Below are 22,063 nucleotides of genomic sequence, written 5' to 3' on the forward strand. Positions count from 1 at the left end.
TGGAGGTGCATTGCTTGATGGGTACTCGGCACACTCGCAGCATGCTAGTAAGGGTGTAAAAGGTCACCCATTTGGCGGATTCTCTATATTAGCATCTAATAGCTTGAAATCCAGAGAGATTCCTTTACATGGTGATAGCATAAATGGGTTAGCTGTCGAAGTGCAAAGTATAACCTAATGTAAGCTTTTAGTAGTGAATATCTATGACCCTCCATTAGGAAATGCTACATTGGCGATCCAACATACCGTATATAAATTGCTGGGTGCCCAGTCTAAATCTAACCAGGATTTTAATAATGTCATTTGTGGGGACTTCAATGGGGGTCTAATTTTTAAAACTAAGTCCAATGCTCCAACAAATGCTGCTGGTTTTGCTCGTAGATGGGCCAATAAGAAAGCAAGCCTCTACTTCATTTTTTTTCAAAGATCTTGAACTTATCATGCTAGATGGAATTGTGAAGGGGGACTTTACTCCTGACCCCTTGTCGCACAGTGGGACTAGATCCTCCACTTTAGATAACATCTATGTCAGTGAGAGAGTCTTTCAATATGTAATGTCTTTTGTGAATTTATAGTGATCAAGCGATATTTACTCTGCATTGTAGGCTCCCTGCATTAAACGGTCCATGACAATGTTGGAGTAGTGAAAGTAAACACTAGATGGAATAGACTTGGCTGGACTGACAAGAACTTAGAAAAAATAAAAAAGTGTATGGATAATATGTAAGAAGGGTATCTCCATATTGTTAGTGTTAATGATTCGGTTATATCGTTAACTTCTTGCACTTACACATTTCTTCCAATGGGTAGTTGCCAGTTCTTTAAAGTAGTGAAAAATCCTCAGATAATTTATGATAAGACAATAGGGGCTAAAAAATGCAAGATGCAACAGGAGCTATGCCATACTATGGTATCTGACTTTCTTCCCTTGCTTGGCACCCCATCCGTCCCCCCACACTCTCTCCTCTTTCACTCCCATTGTGCCAGATGAGATCTCTAGAGTCGTCTGCTCTCTGAAAGTCTCATCTCAACAGCTGCTCCCCTGCTCCTCCAGGACCATCAAGGACAACATTTCTTCTCTCGCTCCAGCCTAGGCTGACCTCTGCAACCACTCATTTGCTACTGGCTCCTTCCCTCAATCCCTTAAACACTCTCTTGTGCACCCTCTCCTAAAAAAATCATCTGCTGACCCTCCTTGCACGGCTAACTATTGCCTTATCTCCATCACCCCTTTCTTGGGCAAACTAATGGGGAAACTGGTCACCCCCCAACTGACCCTCCACACAGAAATGGCCTTCAGCCGCCACGATCACCAGTCCGGTTCTCCTGAATACCCATGCAGACCTACTTTTGTGCCTGGATTCCAACTCCCCATCCGTTCTGATCATCCTCGATCTCTCATCTGCCTTTGACAGTGAACCACCTCATTCTCATAAACTGTCTCCATGGCATCACAGACAGGGCACTCGCATTTCTTAACTCCTTCCTTTCAAACAGACCATCCCAAGTGCAAATGGGCTCTTTTCTCTCCTCCACCACACCTTCTACCAGTGGAGTCCTCCAGGGCTCCATTCTATTGCCATGGCTCTTAAACATAGATCTGGCACCTCTGGCCTAGATGATCTACACTTTCTCACCTCATTTCCAGTGTTATGTAGATGACACACAGCTTTCCTTCAAGCTACCATCCTCTACCTCTTCCGCCTCCTGCTCCCTAAAACCTGACTGCCTTACTGTTATTCAGGTCTGGTGATCTGCAAATGATCTTGGTCTAAATACCAGTAAGTACATGATCTTACTCATTGGGATACCTGCTCCATGTTTCCCCCCTCTTTCTGGCCTGACTCCTTGGGTCCCATCCCTCACCCACCTGTGAGGAAAAATAACCTTGGGATCATCTTTTAATCTTCTCTCTCTTTCTCTCCACACATCACTGACCTGCCCAAGAAGTCCAACCTTCAGCTCCACCTTCTCTGGGGCATTCTACCTTTCTTTACCTTCCCCAAGAAGCTCAATGTCTCCAGATCCTTGGTTCTCTCTAGACTTGACAACTCCAACAGCCTCTTCCTCAATCTGCCTCTTTCCTCCATTCGCTACCTCCAACTAATCCAGAATAGGGCTGTGTTAAGACGGATTTTTGAACTCTGTCCTGGTGGCGCAGAAGTTCAGAAGGCCAACCTAATTACTTGGAACAGGGTAACCTCTGGACAAGCCAGACCAATCAAGGTAGCGATCGCGGCGGTCAAGACTAGGTCTCAAGAGGGGTGAGGGTGACTGAAAGCCCGCAGTGAGCACACAAAGCAAGAGCGCTGACAAACTACTCCAAACAGTTGTTATATCAAAAATAGATACACATTTATTTTAAGGCCTTTAAAACAATGACCGTAGCGAGAAAATCACAATATCACAATATTAAACCAACACATACCATATCAACACCATATATATACAAATACACAGTCGCAAGCGTTTAAAGCACGAAATATGTAGTCCACCTGAAAGGAAAGGAAAACAGGCAGTGCGATAACGCTTTAGACTCAGTTCGCCTTCAGAGGCACCTAACTAGATGGAAGTCCGAGCCCTGCGAAGAGTGGAGCCTTGTGCTCAAAGTACCTGCCACGCCGGTGCCAACGGGCAAAAGGGGAAGCTCTTCAGAGGAAGTCAGGCAGTTCGGGTTAGTGCACAGCAGAAGGAGAACAGGTTTCCGCAACTCAAGCGCAGCCTCCACAGCGGGCAGAAGCAGAGCGCGAGTACGGCCAAAAGGGTGCTGTTTTTACACAGCAGGGAAAAGCAATGGGATACTGCAGGAGGGCGACCAGATCCTAGCTAAACTACTCACCGGTCCCCGAAGCAAGCAGACCCAGGCTCCTCCACGATAGTTTCAGCAGCTGGCAGGTTCAGAAGAGCAGGGAACGCTTTGTAGTCGTGTAGAGCAAAAAGACGTCCCAATCGACGAAACCGGCACAGTTTTGTTGCCGCACAGGACAACGGAGCGGCCGTGTGTATTCGAGCCAAATGAACACTCCTCCCTTCAGACCTGGGGACGCCAAGCGTACGAAGCGTGGGAGAGTGACCAGGACTCGCAATACAACACAACCTGGCGGCGGTTGCAGAGCCAAACTCCTTTGTAAGCTGGTCAGTCAACTGGATGGCCCAGAGACGCTTCCGAAGGCTTACTTGGCAGGAGATGGTTGAAGATGCCGGGAATAGCTGTTCCTGCTATTCCAAAGGTCGAAGCACCAGTACAGGCCTTCTGGTTCGATCAAAGGAGGACAGGGGCTCTCCGGACGACAGCAGTGCAAAGGAGGATTCCTTCAGCGGGTCACCAGCGATTCCTTGGTCCAGCCTCTTGGTTGCAGGATACTTGGCTCCTGTATTCCTTCGTTCGTGAGAACTCAGGAGATCGACATGGTAGTGGTGTTTCCAGCCCCCTCTTATCCACGGTTCCCTTCGCGCCAAAACGGAGGGGAGCCAATGGGAGATCCGCTCATCAAAACACATACCATACGTGGACCAATCACGGACCACGGTGGTCCCAGGCATTCACACCACCCTAGACTCTCTGGCACCCAGGATGTGTATTGGGACCAGACATCCCAGCCCACACCCTGGAGGCACACAAACGACATGTAGAAGCCCGCGAAAACAACCACGTTTCGCGGGAAAGTACATGCCCAAATAAGGAAGGCCCCGGGTCGCCGGACCTGGGGGAGGTGAAGGGAGCAAGACGGACAGTGGACAGGACAAAGGAGCCTCGCGGCCTGGCCATTTTGGGAGCCAGGCCACCATTTTGGGTTCAGTGCAAAAACGTGCTCAGAACGCCAAAAGGAGCTCAAAATAAACAAAACGATCGCTGCCACCATTCCAGTCCCTGAATGACTTGCACCGATCAAATACCATCCTAAAAGAGTATCTAGGGCCTGTAGAAGGCTAGAGACCCAAGAGAGCTGTAACTTAGCTTACAGTGCCCTCTTGTGTCGTGTTGCACTAAAGCTGCGACACGATAAAAGAAACTACGGGAAACCACGTTCCCCGGTACTGACTGTCTTAAGGGCATGTCAGTTTCCCCGTAAGAAAGGAGCGAAAGCCCAGAGAAGTGCGGCAGAAGGCTGTACTTCTCTGGCAAAGTCAAGAACAAGGTTAAAAACAATAGCAAAAAGTTTAGGGGTTGCCACATGGAAGGAAAATTCCCTACAATAACGAAATCTTTCCTAACACTCGCCCCTCCCAGACTATGGACAGGGGGAACTAATCCTCCGCTGGATGAGTCTCTTGTTCAGGTCGGTTAAACATTCTGGACAACCCATCAGCATTGCTATGTTGGACACCTGGCCTATGCTCAATAGTGAAGTCGAAGCCTTGAAGACTTATGGACCACCTAAGCAACTTTGGATTCTCCCCCTTCATGTTCATTAGCCACTTTAACGGCTTATGGTCAGTCTGCACAGTGAAGTGGGTCCCATAGAGGTAGGGCCTCAGCTTCCTTAGGGCCCACACAACAGAGAAACATTCTTTCTCTACCGTGGACCACCTGAGCTCTCTGTCCTTAAGCTGGCGACTAATAAAACCGATAGAGTGTTCCTTACCCTTCTCATCTACTTGTGATAGTACAGCTCCTATCCCAGTGTCAGAGGCATCCGTCTGCACGATAAAAGGTCTTTGATAATCAGGGGCCCTAAGCACAGGGGCCTGGCACAAGGAGTCTTTTAAGCCATTGAAGGCCTTCTCACACTCGTCAGTCCAAGTTACCTTCTTGGGTTTCTTCGGAGTTGTGAGGGCAGTCAGAGGAGCAGCTATGGTGCCATAGTCTGCCACAAAAGTGCGGTAAAACCCCGTGAGTCCTAAGAAGGCTCTCACTTGGGTTTGCGTAGTGGGGGTAGGCCAGTCTTGTACTGCTTGTACCTGACTGAGTAGAGGCTGTCTCCTCCCTCCACCTACTTCATGTCCAAGGTAAACCACTGAGCCTTGTCATTTTGGTGAGGTGCCACTCGGACACCCTCAAAAGAGCTATCTGAAGGACTGCTTGGGAACAGGTCGGGGAGAGGTTCAGACTCCTCTCCCGCAACGTCTGAAGCCAATAGCAGTGCTGCGATTTCGCCGCTTGGGACGAAAGCCTTCAGCCTATTCACGTGAAACACTTGTGGAGCCTGTCCAGGCCTTCCAAGGTCCACTGAATAGTTAACCTCACCCAGGGGCTCCACCACTGGGCAAGGACCTGACCATTTATCCTGTAAAGCTCGAGGCCTTATGAGATTCATGATCAGGACTTGCTGACCAAGTGTAAAGTTGATGAGGGAAGATTTCTGGTCGTACCAATGTTTCACCAGCGCTTGCCCTGCCTTCAATTTATCACTAGCCAAGCCCACCAGAAGTACCATCCGTTTTCTGAGCCCTAGCACATAATCAACTACATTGGTAGTAACAGGGGGAGTGGGCATCTCCCATCCCTCTTTGACGATGGCTAAGGGTCCCCGTACGGGATGACCGAACAGAAGTTCGAAGGGGCTGAAGCCAACACCCTCCTGTGGTACCTCTCGGTAGGCAAACAGTAAGCATGAATCAAGAAGATCCCATTTTCTTCTCTGAGGCTCCTCCAGAGCCCCAATCACGCTCTTTAACGTCCTGTTGAAACGCCCCCCCAGACCGTTGGTCTGGGGGTGGTATGCAGAAGAGAACCCGTAGGTGACCCCACATTCTTTCCACATAGCCTGCCTATACTTCGACATAAAGTTGCTGCCATGATCCGACACAACTTCTTTAGGGAAGCCAACCCTAGTAAACATGCCGAGTAAAGCTTCTGCAACTGGCTTGGCAGTTACAGTTGTAAATGGGACGGCCTCAGGATACCTGGTTGCATGGTCGACCAGCACCAGGATAAACCTATTGCCTGAGGATGTTTGCGGGTCAAGGGGACCAACCATGTCGATCCCTACCCTTTCAAATGGTACCCCCACAACTGGGAGCGGTACCAACAGAGCTTGGATTGTCGCGCCAACCTTACCAGACAACTGGCAGGAGGCACAACTCCTGCAGTGACTTTCTACTTGCACCCCCATCTTGGGCCAGTAGAAGTGCATGGATAACCTTTGCTTGGTCTTCCTCATACCGAGGTGACCAGCAAGGGGAACTTCATGCGCCAACTGCAGGAGGAAGGGCCTAACAGCAAGGGGAACCACCAACCTCCTATGGTCTCCTTCTGTAGACTCTGTGGGCTCACTATACAGGAGTCCACCTTCCTGGTAAATCCTATGCATCCCAGGAGGTTCACCCTCAAGCTGGGAGCAGGCCTGTCTCCTTAGGCCTTCCAGAGATGGGCACTCACGTTGGCCTTTACTGAATTCGTCCCTATCAGGACCTCCTTCAACTAACAAGTCTTTTAGTTCAGGATGATCGTTGGGGTCGAATACTTCAGGCATCGCCACCTCCTCGTCAGGCTCGGGCGATTGACCAACTTCCTCCACCGCAGTGGTAGGCGAGCTCGGGGGAATATTCTCTTTCCCCCGTCTTGACTTGTAGACTCCTTTCGCCTTGGGTTGCCCCTTCGGCTGGGGCGGCGTATTGGACTTGGCCAATGCTGCCCGTGCTTGAGACCGTGTGTAGGGTCGTTCGGCAGTGTCTCCTACGAGCCCTAAAGCTCTGAGATCATTACCTAATAAGACCTTTCCCGGGACGTTTCTCTGAATGCTCACTGGAATCCTGACAGCTGTACCATTTAAAGTTAGATTAACAGGGATCACGGGAAACATACGGAGGGGGCCGTCAGCCAACTTAGTGGGCATCAGAGTAGCTCTGGCAACTTCCTCTGAGTCTACCAAGGTAGAATCCACTACAGTTCGACTGCACCCACTATCCCTAAGAGCTGGAGTATCCACTCCATTGATCAGCACACTGTCTTTAAAGTAGTGCTTGGTATTATCCGGAATCCTAGCATACGCCTCTGCGACTTTAGGCTCCCAGGAACCCAGGGACACTAAAACTACCTCGGCCTCTATTCCGCTGGGAAATGAGTCCGAGGAGAAGGATGCTCCTGTAATCTCTTCTTCCTCGTAGGAGGAGAAGGCCAGATTAGCGGAGTGGACCCCCAAAGGTCTAACCTTACAACGGGGATCCCCCTTCACATGGTCAGTTGCTCCACAAGAAAAACAAGCCCCAGTGGGTCTGTTTACGTAGGGAGGCTTATTGTAACCAGAGTTCTGTTTCGGAGGCGCACCTCCACTACCCTGTGAGTTCTCTTGTGTCTTACCCTTGTTTTTCTTTTTGTGGCCCTTTTGGGAAGAAGATTTAGCAGATTCCCCACCCTCCATATCTTTGGAATTTTTCCCCTCCTCCTGCTTACCAGGATGAGTTTTGTCCTTATGGGACACTCGATGTGACACCCATAAGTCTGCTGCAATGGCCAGCTTCTTAGGATCTATCTCCTTCGAATCGGCCAAATGCTGCTTAAGCTCCGGGGAAGAAGAAGCAAAAATGTGTTCCAGCATGACAAGATTCATCATGCCGTCGAAGGTAGAAACCTTATAGCCTTCGACCCAGCCAGTTAAGTTTTTCAAAGATTCAGTGACATAAGATACCCAAGTACCACCTTCCTTTTTCTTATACTCTCAAACGCTTTAAATATTGGGCCGGAGTCTTCCCAAACTTTAAAATGAGAGTTTGCTTTAACATTGCGAAATCAGCCCGCTCAGCCTTCGACATTTCCATAATGGCACTACAGCCAGAATGGGGCAGTCTACTGAGCAACCACGCAATCTTATCAGCATTGTCAACTTCCTGGACCTCGCATGCATACTCAAACGCATTCAGCCAGTCCATAATGTCATTCCTCTCTTCATACACACTGAGCAGATCTTTTGGAAACCGTGGATGAGAGGAGGCCCCAGACCCATGTCCAGGACCCTTGGATCCATTTGCAACCTGAAGCTTGGCCAGTTCCAACTGGTGATCCCTGTCTTTTTGTTTTTCTGCCTGTTCGATTTTTAGTTTGGCTATGCTGAATTCAAGCTCCTGCTGCCTAAACCGCAGCTCTTGCTTCTTGAATTCAAGCATAGCCTCCCCATCAGCACTGGCAGAGGAAACATTAGACAGCTCGTCCTCCCTGTCCTCGTGGTCGCGGTGGAACAGTGCGGCGGCAGAACCGTCGGTTCTACCAGTGAGAGCAGCCCCACCACCTTCCGCACTGTCCTCAGAAGTAATAGCGTCAAGCTGCGCTTCTTGCCACGCCACGATTCTTTGGATCATTTCCAATTTAGTGCCTTGAGAGGAAACACCTCTCTCCGCACACATCTTTTTCAGCGTTTCTGATTTGGAAGCATTTAAAGTTAACAACGTACTTGTTTCCATACTGTTTGATAGGACTATGGCCTTTTTAAAGTTATACTATAACAATTCACTACGTGTACTGTTTGGAATAACCTGAAATGCCTTAGTTCGAGCGCAACACTGGATACCTTCAGTCGTATCCCACCGCTGTACACCAATTTGTTAAGACGGATTTTTGAACTCTGTCCTGGTGGCGCAGAAGTTCAGAAGGCCAACCTAATTACTTGGAACAGGGTAACCTCTGGACAAGCCAGACCAATCAAGGTAGCGATCGCGGCGGTCAAGACTAGGTCTCAAGAGGGGTGAGGGTGACTGAAAGCCCGCAGTGAGCACACAAAGCAAGAGCGCTGACAAACTACTCCAAACAGTTGTTATATCAAAAATAGATACACATTTATTTTAAGGCCTTTAAAACAATGACCGTAGCGTGAAAATCACAATATCACAATATTAAACCAACACATACCATATCAACACCATATATATACAAATACACAGTCGCAAGCGTTTAAAGCACAAAATATGTAGTCCACCTGAAAGGAAAGGAAAACAGGCAGTGCGATAACGCTTTAGACTCAGTTCGCCTTCAGAGGCACCTAACTAGATGGAAGTCCGAGCCCTGCGAAGAGTGGAGCCTTGTGCTCAAAGTACCTGCCACGCCGGTGCCAACGGGCAAAAGGGGAAGCTCTTCAGAGGAAGTCAGGCAGTTCGGGTTAGTGCACAGCAGAAGGAGAACAGGTTTCCGCAACTCAAGCGCAGCCTCCACAGCGGGCAGAAGCAGAGCGCGAGTACGGCCAAAAGGGTGCTGTTTTTACACAGCAGGGAAAAGCAATGGGATACTGCAGGAGGGCGACCAGATCCTAGCTAAACTACTCACCGGTCCCCGAAGCAAGCAGACCCAGGCTCCTCCACGATAGTTTCAGCAGCTGGCAGGTTCAGAAGAGCAGGGAACGCTTTGTAGTCGTGTAGAGCAAAAAGAAGTCCCAATCGACGAAACCGGCACAGTTTTGTTGCCGCACAGGACAACGGAGCGGCCGTGTGTATTCGAGCCAAATGAACACTCCTCCCTTCAGACCTGGGGACGCCAAGCGTACGAAGCGTGGGAGAGTGACCAGGACTCGCAATACAACACAACCTGGCGGCGGTTGCAGAGCCAAACTCCTTTGTAAGCTGGTCAGTCAACTGGATGGCCCAGAGACGCTTCCGAAGGCTTACTTGGCAGGAGATGGTTGAAGATGCCGGGAATAGCTGTTCCTGCTATTCCAAAGGTCGAAGCACCAGTACAGGCCTTCTGGTTCGATCAAAGGAGGACAGGGGCTCTCCGGACGACAGCAGTGCAAAGGAGGATTCCTTCAGCGGGTCACCAGCGATTCCTCGGTCCAGCCTCTTGGTTGCAGGATACTTGGCTCCTGTATTCCTTCGTTCGTGAGAACTCAGGAGATCGACATGGTAGTGGTGTTTCCAGCCCCCTCTTATCCACGGTTCCCTTCGCGCCAAAACGGAGGGGAGCCAATGGGAGATCCGCTCATCAAAACACATACCATACGTGGACCAATCACGGACCACGGTGGTCCCAGGCATTCACACCACCCTAGACTCTCTGGCACCCAGGATGTGTATTGGGACCAGACATCCCAGCCCACACCCTGGAGGCACACAAACGACATGTAGAAGCCCTCGAAAGCAACCACGTTTCGCGGGAAAGTACATGCCCAAATAAGGAAAGCCCCGGGTCGCCGGACCTGGGGAGGTGAAGGGAGCAAGACGGACAGTGGACAGGACAAAGGAGCCTCGCGGCCTGGCCATTTTGGGAGCCAGGCCACCATTTTGGGTTCAGTGCAAAAACGTGCTCAGAACGCCAAAAGGAGCTCAAAATAAACAAAACGATCGCTGCCACCATTCCAGTCCCTGAATGACTTGCACCGATCAAATACCATCCTAAAAGAGTATCTAGGGCCTGTAGAAGGCTAGAGACCCAAGAGAGCTGTAACTTAGCTTACAGTGCCCTCTTGTGTCGTGTTGCACTAAAGCTGCGACACGATAAAAGAAACTACGGGAAACCACGTTCCCCGGTACTGACTGTCTTAAGGGCATGTCAGTTTCCCCGTAAGAAAGGAGCGAAAGCCCAGAGAAGTGCGGCAGAAGGCTGTACTTCTCTGGCAAAGTCAAGAACAAGGTTAAAAACAATAGCAAAAAGTTTAGGGGTTGCCACATGGAAGGAAAATTCCCTACAATAACAAAATCTTTCCTAACAGGCTGCAAGACGTATCCTTGGCCTCAAGCCCAGGGACCACATATCTCCTCCCCTAAAATCTCTCAACTGTCTCCCGGTGAGCACAAGGATCGAATTCAAGACCCTTTGCATTACCCACAAGGCCGTCTGGGCCCTGGGATCACTGTACATCCAGCTTTTCCTCCCTAAATACCTCCCATCCAGATCATCGGTCCTCTGGTTCCAACTCTCTGCGCGGCAAATGCTTCTCCAAGCAGAGAGTGGGAGGTAGATCCCTAGCCTTCATCTGGCTCCGCCCTTTGGAATTACCTTTGTTCCTTCCGTCGAATTGAGCTGGACCGTCTAAAATTCCAGAAGCATCTCAAGACTTTCATTTTTTCCTCTTCCTTCCCTTTCCCCATCCCGTGCTAACTCCCCCTCTGCCGCGACTACTGGGGACTGGTCCCTTTAGAGTCATGTAGTGGCCAGACCAACCCGCACCAGTCCCTGAATCCTTTTTTTCTAACACTTGCCCTCGGGTTCCCTTTCCTGGACAAACCCAAGCTGTTCCTCCCTTCCCACAGTACTCATCCTCCCTTTTCCCCTGGCACTTAGCACTTCCGGGACTAGCCCAACCTGGTTCCCCCTTCCCACATCAATCCTTCTCCTGCTACTTGCCTTCAGGGCACCCCACTCCTGTTATGACCTCACCCCTTCACTTACCAAACTTCTCAAGCACTTGCACAGTAGGATTGTCAAAAGGCCAATATAACAGTTTCTGGTTATTGTTCTTACATGCTCATGATTCCTTTGTCGCTCCCCTCCCCCCTTCCTTGTCTTGTGGCACCTGGAAACACTTTTGTATAGGCGCCATACACATGTCCAATACATAAATAAATATACTGTTATTGAAAAGCTATTATGTAAAAGAAAAACAGGCAATAGCTATACGAATTTGGTAAAAAGATGTAAAGCATCATCTCAAAATGCGGTATCGCAACCTATGGTAAAAGTCCTGATGTCCGGAGATAGTGGGATGATATTTTGACAGCTCTATTTAGGAAAATTATAGCTAGTGGGGAAGCACGTGATTTGTGGAGAATGTCCCGTCTAATTTCTGTTTTTAAAAAAGGACCGCAAGACAACCCTGCAAATTATCGACTTCTAGCCCTCACTGACGTAGCCAGTAAAATCTTTTCTTCTTTAGTATTGAAGGAAATAAATAGCTGGGTTGTAAATAATGCAGTTATAAGTTGTCTTCAGACTGTCTTTAGAAAGGGGCTATCTACTAAAAATGAATATCTTCATTGTTAACACCTTGCTAGAGCAAGCCAAAGTGAAAAACGCGTTGTCATTTTTTATCATGTTTTATCATGTTTATAGAGTTTTCGTCTGCTTTTGACGCTGTACACAGACCTAAGCTTTGGGCCAAGTTAGAAAGAAGAATGTCTGTTAACTATTGTATGATGACAATAGGACTTGGGTAAATTAGAACAATTTTGGGGAACTATTGGAACAAATTCCCATTAGGCAGGGTGGGGTCAGACAAGGTAGTGTTCTGGCCCCCCTCTTATTTAATCTGTTTGCCTGTGATTTTGGTAGGGCATTGGAACAAACTAAGAATGCCTTTCCCAAGCTGGGTGTTAACAAAAGTGGATGGCTTGGATATGTGGATGACTTTATTGTTTTAGATAACACCTATCTAGGAATAAGCCACAGTGCCCAAGCCACCATTGAATAAGCTGAACATAACAGCCTGACAGTAAATATGAAGAAAACCCAATTTATGGCCGTGGGAAGGAAATGCGCCGGGCGCGACCATATTTACAATGGCTTGGGTACGGTTGAGAGAGTGCCTAATTATAGATATCTTGGCTACGAAATGGAAGCGGATGGTAGTGCAGAGATTCTTTGGAGGCATAAACTACCAAAAGCCGTTTCCACTATGACAGCTATAATGCAGTTTTCAAAGAGAATGGCAGGTTACAACCTTATTGGAGAACTAAATCATTACAAACTGAAACTGGCTGCTGCATGTATATATACTCTTGAAACATCACATGGTGATCTCTCTGGCTGGGTGGACAGTGTTGAGGGTATAATATGGAGGAAGGTTCTTGGTCTTTCAAATTCTACACCAGTTGCTGCTATATGCCTTGAACTAGTTATGATATCATTGTCAACTATTATACAAATCAATCGTGGATATTGTACATTAAAATACTGTGCGCATTGGAGGCCACTTTGTTGGGCATTGTGAAGACTGCTCTTGGTAATCATACACGTGCTGTATTACAAGATTTTAAAAAGAAAAACGAGAACTTCTTCACTACAATAGTATGGAAACCCAAGTGTTTGGCGAAGGTGTGTTGCTGAAAATGTTGAAGTCTAGTGCTGAGAAATGGGATTGGGCAATTAGCCACGATAAAGTTGCAACCATGAAATTGCTTTCTACCTTTGCAAAAATGTATTTAACCTTTAAAAAACTTAGTTGTGGCTCCTTCACATGTTCTCAAAGACTCTTTATGCTGCCTAGATATAATAGACTTGAGGTACTTGATGTCACAGGAGCATGGTTTGGTTTACCTAAGGAGAATCGTCTGTGTAGGCTCTGTCTTAATAGACAAAAAATGTAATCCATTAGACATGTAAGACCCAAAATTATAAACCTATGAATACAAAATAAGATCACCAAAGACACAGAGATAAATAAACTAAACACAGTGTATTATGCATGGCAGGGGAAGTGAGCATGGGAGCGTTCAAGCTAAGTCAGCTTCTCACTAACAAGCCAAGCCTCCTTTCTACTGAAAAGACATGCACTCTTTATACATAGTGGCAGTGACGTACATTACACGCATAGAAGCATTTCAGAGTAACATCATGTTGTTGCTGATGTACACATTTCGTTATAGCATGTGCTGTGCTGGGAAAGCAAGACATATTGTATGAGCATTTTGTCTTTGGTACAAGACATTCCAATTCTGAATGTTCCATCTTCCAAACAAAAACATTCGTAATCATGCTCTAGCTATTGCTTTTTCTGAGCTGAGAATAGCTGACAGTCTGCCATTAGAGTCTGCCAAAAGACACTCTCTTACAATAACATCTCTACACAGTTCAGCTGTGTTATAGCCTTTCAAAATTGAGAAAATTGAAATCTGAATCCTCATTGGTATTTGTGTCAAGATATTCCACACAGAGTAACCATATTAAAACAACAATTAAGAAACATTGGCAAGTGTTGACATGTGATCCTAAGATTGAACACCTGTTCAAAGACATACCGACCTTTGCATATCAACGCAGCAGAAACTTTAGAGATTGCCTTGTTCAGACACGACCGCCTGACAGAAGAGTGGACACCAAACGTAATGGAACATTTCCTAGCATACAGAAAGGTCACACTCTTAATCATCCCCACATGGCCGAGAAGATAACACTCAGATATTTTGTGATGTGTGATACTTCTAACATAATATATGGAATTAAGTGTCCATGTGGATTATACTATGTAAGCTAATCAAGAAGAAAAGCCAAACTTCGCTGGAATGAGCACCGGTCGTGCATACGTAATCATAACACAAACTCTGCAGTAGCAAGACATTGGGAGAACAAGAGACACAAAATAATTTGGCACAAATCTGATTCTTTATACTGGAAGTGGTTCACAAGAATGAGCCCCATGAAAATCTCCAGAAACGTATGGACAGAAGGGAATGCTTTTGGATTGAACGTTTGGGAACGCTTGCACATAAGGGACTGAACAAGGACATTATTTGGACATGTTATCTGTAAAGTTTACTGTACATCTCCTTTTTGATTATCGTATATCTCACACATGAACAGCTATATGTTACAGTTTTAATATAGTTTTTGTTTTAGTGGTTGGAAAACATACTCATTTTGATGAATCAGCAGCATTGATCACTAGTGCATACCAAGACGTGCCAAGGGTCAGTAAGTTTCGGGTCTGTGACTATCCACAGCACAGTATTTTTTGCATCCCATTTTAACCACTTTCCTTTCCTTTGGGATGACCTTTTTATCTAATTTTTTATCTCACCATTTCTTTTTAAGTCCCTAAGGCTTTCAGAGCATATTTTTGTATTCTGCAGTCACTTTGCATCTACAGCATTTCCACTACTTAAGTAGTAATATCATACATTGCTTCATAAATGTGTAATCTCAAACTGTCAACATACGGCTTGGATTTCAACCATGCAATATGTATGAGTACTTTGTGATTAATTACCAATACCTATGGTATCGCCAGCCCCACAAGGCATTAACTGAACTTGTAGCTTCATACAGAAACTATACTTGTAGCCGCGTACAAACACTACACATTGCATCAAATAATTTGTTTGATATGGTTACTGTATTGAACAGACATACCATTCACACATCTTGGATGATCCTTCCATCCCGTTCCCCTGTTTCCATGGGGATACAGGACACGAGGCACCGGCACACAGGCTCAGCCGATGCTCCGTGTTACCTCGCGGGATCACCATATCGACAATACAACAAATGGCACAACATGGCCGCGTCCATAGCCGCGGCTTGCAGCATTCTCAGATGAACGCGGCCTGTGTTCGGGTTAGTGTTTCCAACTGTGCAATTTGATTAATATACTTCATAGAATTATAGGCACTAGTTGACAGTTACAACAATTGTATATCTCTATATTATTTGTTACAGCCCCAATCGCATACAGAAGCAGGAATCAACTTAGAACATAAGGTAACACAGCGATTCACTCAAGCGAACGCCGCCTCATAACTACATGTGTTTTTGTACACATTTAGCTCTATACACATATTTATTACTATTTGTTTCTTTCTTACTTTTTTGACCTGCCATCGCTACGCCTGGAGAACAGAGTTATGAGACTTTGAGTTAAAAGGTACCCTATGCTTATATGAACATATGTTTTACACAACCAGGCTTTTAAGGATCTTTACTCTTATAATGATGGCATATGTGTGTTTATTTTCATCCCTTTCGAATTCTGTTGAATGTCTCCGCATACACGCCCATGGTATGTATTGGTAATGCATGTTTTAGATTTGATTTATGGCATATTTTTGATTTGTTTCGTGACATATACTGGTTTACTCTTGCTTCTTATTGAATGTGTACGTAGTTTAGGCCCTGAAGAAGGAGTGTATCTCCGAAATGCATAGGCACACAATGTTGACTACGCTTAGTCTCAGGAAATGCTTCCTGTCATAATGTGATAACTTTACTTTTGTGAAACAATATGCCATTTATTGAAGAAGACTTTTTTTGTTTGAATCAATCAAAGGAATGTGAATTCAACTCTATGAAATGAACAAATAATTAAGTGGAACTGAATTTTAAGAGTATTTGGGAAATTACAAATCTCATACTGAGGACCCGTGAGAGCACCAGACTTAGCTGGGTAGTGTTATCCAGCTTCTTATTGGAGGTTTGCAGTTTGTTTTGGGTCAGGTGTCAGAGGACCATTACACAGCCTGATTGCTCCACCAAAGTAACAACAAAAGTAATGTATAAAACGTTGAGTTTTAATTGAGGTAGTGCCCACCTTTTCCCGTCTATAGCATTTCCCATTGGCACATGAACACATTTAGCCCTTAGAAACTAGAATTTTTGCTATACAAAAAAACAAGTACAATAAATTCTGCATGGCTCTCAGCAAATCGTGATCCATGATAAATCAGAACAAACTATACTGCTAAAAAGAGTTTACATTAATGAATGAATGGATTAGCTTCTGCTAACCAAAAAAATGCAGATTCACAAACGCTCCTTTTAGCATGAGCTAATACATTCTAGTACAGTAATGCTGGGAAGTAGTGTAGAGGAGATAGTACATTGACACCAGGCAAGTTGCATGACGGGGAGGTCAACAAAAACAGGGATAAAAAAAGCAGGAACTGTAGCTAGACACTCATGTAGTAACGTATACATGGGAATAGTGATATTGGGACAGTAAAAAGATGGAAAAGATCATAGAGAAACTCTGCTAGTTGTGCCGTGGTGAGCGAAGGTAAACCTTTGGCAATATACCATGATGGCTAGTAAGCGTGCCAGATCTCTGGAACATGTACATAGCATGGAAATTAAAACAGGGAAGCATTGTATACAGAGGCAGCATCCTAGGATGATGCTAGCAAGCACTGCAAGGGTGACAGAAATGCTGGTGCTGTCATTCTATTTACCTGAAAACACTGCTCTAAAGGATGTGAAGCAAGCTGTGGACAAAAGCAGTACATAAATATATATATCAACCTGGTGCTCAAGATGAAGCGGATCAAGCGTGTGTGTGTGTGTGTGTAATTGAAAAGAAAGCACAGCACACATAGCATGGCAGGTGGGATGGACAGGGGCAACAGTTTTCTGAGATGAGATGCATTCTCTAGTACCCAAATGACAGTTATTATTATCATTACCAGTTATTATTAGACCAAATATTACATATTTTTTCTTCCTGACTATGGCCTCGTGGACCTGATTATTTCTGTGGCAAAAGTGTCCATATCCTCACTTCTGTGAAACCCAAAAATGGGCATAATTTATCAGTGTCCATTGAGAATCCTCACTGATATATGCTCTTGAAGTTCACCTGACCACATGTCCTTCCTTAATTCAACTCTTCAGTTCCTGCCCCCTCTACCTACGGGTGTCTTTGGGTGGGTATGGAGGGAACACATGTTGGTTTCTTGTGGGTACTGCACAAATTGCTGCAACACTTTCCTACCTCAAAAGGTTTTCCGTATCTTTTCTTGGTACAGATTATATCGTGTCACCCTAGCACACAGTGATCGTTGTACAATTCAGGTATATTCAGATCTCAACTGACCCTACGTTTGCTCAAAACCAGGGTCGGTATATTTTTTCTTTCACTGAAAATCACACCTCCTTTACCCAGTTGGTCATAGGGCAGAGGCAAAGGTACTTATTTCAGATGTGCACCATCTATCCAATGTCTTTTCTTTTTGCCGTCCATGCAAACAGCTTGTATAATGTACGTATGTTCCTTGAGCAGGAATCATGGTCAATTTGATGGTAACGCCAGAGACAATTGGAAATTGTGACACAACTATGTTGTCAATTGCTTTTTAAATTAATTGCAAAATGGTAGGGCAAAATGTTGTCACCCTTTTTATTGAATGATAAATTGGTGCTGTTACAAGTACTCCCTGACATTTCTTTAATTACACCTTTCCTCACCAGATCAGAAGGCAATGATAAATACTGTGAGGAAACATTTTTCTGCTGGTACATTTTTAAGTATACACCATCAGTGCTGCAATGAATCATTGTATACAATGTTTTCAACATTTTTAATCCCAACAGGTTCTCTCCACAATTGGATGTTAGCAAGAAGTGACATTTATCTGTAAAAGGGCCAACAGTAATGGGTACTGGCTGAGACACCAGGCATATTACTGGTGTTCCTGCAAAACCTACAGAAATGTTCTGTTGCCCAGACAGGGGACTATCTGGAATCAATGGAGCATTTTTGTGACCCGGTATCTATCAAAAATGGGTGTGTCCTTTGTAACTGCTGTTCTTGGGCAAACCCTTTCTTCTTATTCTTTTGAACGGACTGCTGTACTGACTGGAGGACCACATCCCAATTGTCCAACATACTCCTCAATATTCCCAGTATTGCTCTCAGTTCACTGAGTTGTTGGATCATTATTATTTCATTTTCTAACGCTGTGGGTTGTTTCTTATCATGAAATAATTCAGCACAGCAAGTGTGAATTTTCCTAACATCAGGCATCTTTAAAAAAATAAAAATCTAGCCTGGAAAAATATATGCATGTATTTTTTCAAACAAACAAACAACTTGGAGCAAGCTCACCTAATATCATACACAGACAACACTATCTCCCATCAAACGACAACTCGACTTCCGTGCTTGCTGATCTTCAAAAGATGCAAAACAGCATCACAGCTGCAACGGTCCAATACCCTCACCAGAGATGTTTGCTTGGCCAACACGTGGATCAGGAATAGCAACTGCAAGGAACTTCGTTGTACTTGGCAAGGATCCCTGGTACTCTGGTCCAAACGGCATCCTCAATCATCCTTGGAAGGGTCCCTGTTCGGGTGCCAATTTTAAGACCAAAAATTATAAACGTATGAATACAAAATGAGACCACCACAGACACGGAGATAGATAAAGAAAACAGTTTATTATGCATGGCAGGGGAAGTGAGCTTGGGAGCGTTTGAGCTAAGCCAACTGAGTCAGCTGCTCATTAACAAGCCAAGCCCCCTTTCTACTGAAAATACATCCACTCTTTATACATAGTGAAGTAACGTACATTACATGTGTAGAAGCATTTCAGAGAAACATCATGCTTTTGCTTACGTACATATTTCGTTATAGCATGTACTGTGCTGGGAAAATAAATCACATGTATATTCTGAGAAAGCAAGACATATTGTGCGAGCATTTTGTCTTTAGTACAAGGCATTCCAATTCTGAATGTTCCATCTCCCAAACAAAAACATTTGCAGTCCTGCTATCTCTATTGCTCCGCAGCCAAGTCTGTTTTCTGTGTTGAGAATAGCCGACAGTCTGCCAACAGAGTCTGCCTAAAGACACTGGGCCTCATTACGAGTCCGGTGATAACTGCCAGAAATTCCGGCAGGTTACCGCCAGACTCGTATTACCATTCTGCCTCCGTGATTCCCGGAATCACCGGGGCATTACAACCCCACTGACCCGGTAATTCCAAAGGAGGAATTCTGTTCATGTCCATTCCCATGGAGTCCCATAGGACAGACCTGGCGGGAGTGACACCTCCCGCCTGCATGACTCTTAATCAGCCGGTCCGGAAAGAAGGGTGGTGGCGGATTTACCCCCACCATTCTTTCCGGGCTGGCAGGGTCATACTGAGGCCCATTCTCTTACAATAACATCTCTACACTGTTCAGCTGTGTTATAGCATTTCGCATTGGCACATGAACACATTTAGTGCTTAGAAACTAGAATTTGTGCTATACAAAATAACAAGTACAATACATTATATCTTTCTGCCTGGCTCTCAGCATATTGTGATCCATTATAGCTCAAAACAAACCATACTGCTGAACAGAGTTTACATTAATGAATGAATGGATTATCTTATGCTAACCCAAAAAAATGCAGATTCACAAACGTCTTGCACTGCTATGTATCAGACTGTGCAATACTACAGCCAGCATATAGACCAGCTAAAAGAAATAAGAAGTGAATTATTTTGGCTAAAATGCATGTCATGCTGTAGCCATGGTTTGTTGATAGATATTGTTCAAGTCTGGAAAGCTTTAGCGGCAAAATTGTTCTGAATAAATGGTGATGGATAACATTTTACTTAGTTGTTGGTTTATGAAGTAAAGATTGACATATTTCAATGTAGATGGGTCTTAATTGTTGTATTATCTTGAATTATAGATTGTTATACAAATAATGAAATGTTTTTTATATTTGTATATTTTATCTATGTAATCTGTTGATAAATGTCTTGTGTATGTTTTGTGTAAACATTTATTAAATTATGTACACAATAAAAAAATCGAAATTGCTCTAAAAAGTGTGAAATGTGCCTATTTTTGTATTGGTCCTATATGAAAAAAATCATTGTGAGTTGACGATCGATGATGATAGTAGGGTGTGTTTATCTACCCATTTGCATTGTGTTTATATTTTGAGCAAGAGTGGTTCACAATTTGATAAACTGAAATTGACTTTAATTTCCTTCAAACTGAATATAAGAAATGGTATGTCACTGTACATAGTTAGTGCCGGTGCCCAGGGCATAGCCAGAGGTGCAAACAGTGCAAAGCAAAAGAGGAATGGGCACATATATGATCTGTATTTAGAAATGCCATGTCTATTACCAAAGGATATAGCGGATGAAATATCATTTTCATTCCCTGTCATAATGAAATCTTCATTAAATACAAAATTAAGTGTTGCCATGCAAAGATTAATGGCAGAACAGTAAATTAGTGAACAAATGAATGTATTACATAATCATAAGGTTTTTGGATTGACAGGCACAGGTGTGTGCGGGAACTAGGAACAATTGTGGCCTCATACCTTTTACTGTCAAATCAATACAATATTCTCATATCACCCTCTGTATGCCCAGTTAGATTACTCTTCACAGCTGACACAGAATCTGTACTAACCTAGAGACATTCCGGACAGCACCTTGACTGTACCTCTCTATTCTTTCAGGATGCTGAAAATCATGGATACGTCTTCTGTTGACACAGAGTTGGAGATCAGTAACCATTACTGCTGTGTGTTGGCCTGCAAGTCACCCAAATAAATGGACGGATTGTGCAAGCACACTTTGAGGGATCCCTATTGATTGTATGTGTATGCCCTGTTAATAATCAAAAGCTGCACTGTAAATTGAAAGTATGTTGTCTTTTCACATCTTCTACGGAATTACGTTTCTGTCTTTTTTCACTCAAATTGCGTGGTGTTACAATCTCCCACTGTCATGCGTGTTTTCTGCTTCTTTTCTTCCACATATCCCCAGGTACATATGCATGAGTGGGCTGATTGTGGGGGTGGGGTGGGGTGGGTGAGAGAGAGAGAGAGAGAGAGAGAGAGAGAGAGAGAGAGAGAGAGAGAGAGAGAGAGAGAGAGAGAGAGAGAGAGAGAGAGAGAGAGAGAGAGAGAGAGAGAGAGAGAGAGAGAGAGAGAGAGAGAGAGAGAGAGAGAGAGAGAGAGAGAGAGAGAGAGAGAGAGAGAGAGAGAGAGAGAGAGAGAGAGAGAGAGAGAGAGAGAGAGAGAGAGAGAGAGAGAGAGAGAGAGAGAGAGAGAGAGAGAGAGATCACATATCATCACATCATCACCACTTTGAAAAGTATGGTGAGATTTGGTCGAGGGGGGTACCGAACATTTTATTCCCATAGATTGAATGGAGAAAATATTTTGCTCACGTCTACAGCCCAATCCGCTGGACAGATTTTCACCAAATTTGTGGCAGGAGCAGCGGCTTGGTCTCAAAAGTGTGCTTTTATAAATTTGGTGAAAATCTGTCCAGTAGTCTTTTTTAAATAACCAAAAAGTGGATCTAAAAAAATAGTGATGTCTATGTCTACTCCGCGGACATACTTCCCTGTTCGCCAGTGATCGAAGTGAGCGGGAGCGGATGGGAGCGGTGCTCCTCTACTTTTTTTTTTTTCTTCATTACCATTCCTATACTTTTATTTTAAAAAGAAACCGCTCCGGAGCGTTCCTTTTTAAAGTAAAAGTATAGGAACGGTGGCAGCACTGCACTGTCTGATGCAGGCTGCAAACAGTAGGCTGATGGCAGAGCCTTGGCCCACGCCTGCGCATTGAGATGCAGTGCCTTTCATTTCTGCACGTGCCCCTCACTATGCGCAGGCGTGGGCCAGTGACCAGCAGCCTCTGTCGGAGATGGACTTCGCCAGGCAGCAGGCCTAGAATTTCATTACCTCCTGCAGACTGCGCTGCCAGGTAGGTAAAGGGGGGGGCAGATGGAGGCGAGTGTATAGTGGGTCG

At 45.1% G+C, this 22,063-nt stretch overlaps 1 long non-coding RNA gene across 1 annotated transcript in view; it reads left to right on the forward strand.

Moving 5' to 3' along the window:
- The window catches only part of LOC138571760 (uncharacterized), a 248,895-nt gene that overhangs the window by 159,999 nt on the left and 66,833 nt on the right, over window positions 1-22,063 (forward strand). Inside the window, exon 3 of the long non-coding RNA XR_011303896.1 lies at window positions 20,762-20,899. This is a non-coding gene — a long non-coding RNA (uncharacterized lncRNA). The remainder of the gene's footprint in view (window positions 1-20,761; window positions 20,900-22,063) is intronic.

The sequence above is a fragment of the Ambystoma mexicanum genome, chromosome 1p (assembly GCF_040938575.1).
Source record: "Ambystoma mexicanum isolate Mex_15411 chromosome 1p, UKY_AmexF1_1, whole genome shotgun sequence".
In the NCBI taxonomy this organism is placed as follows: Eukaryota; Metazoa; Chordata; class Amphibia; order Caudata; family Ambystomatidae; genus Ambystoma; species Ambystoma mexicanum.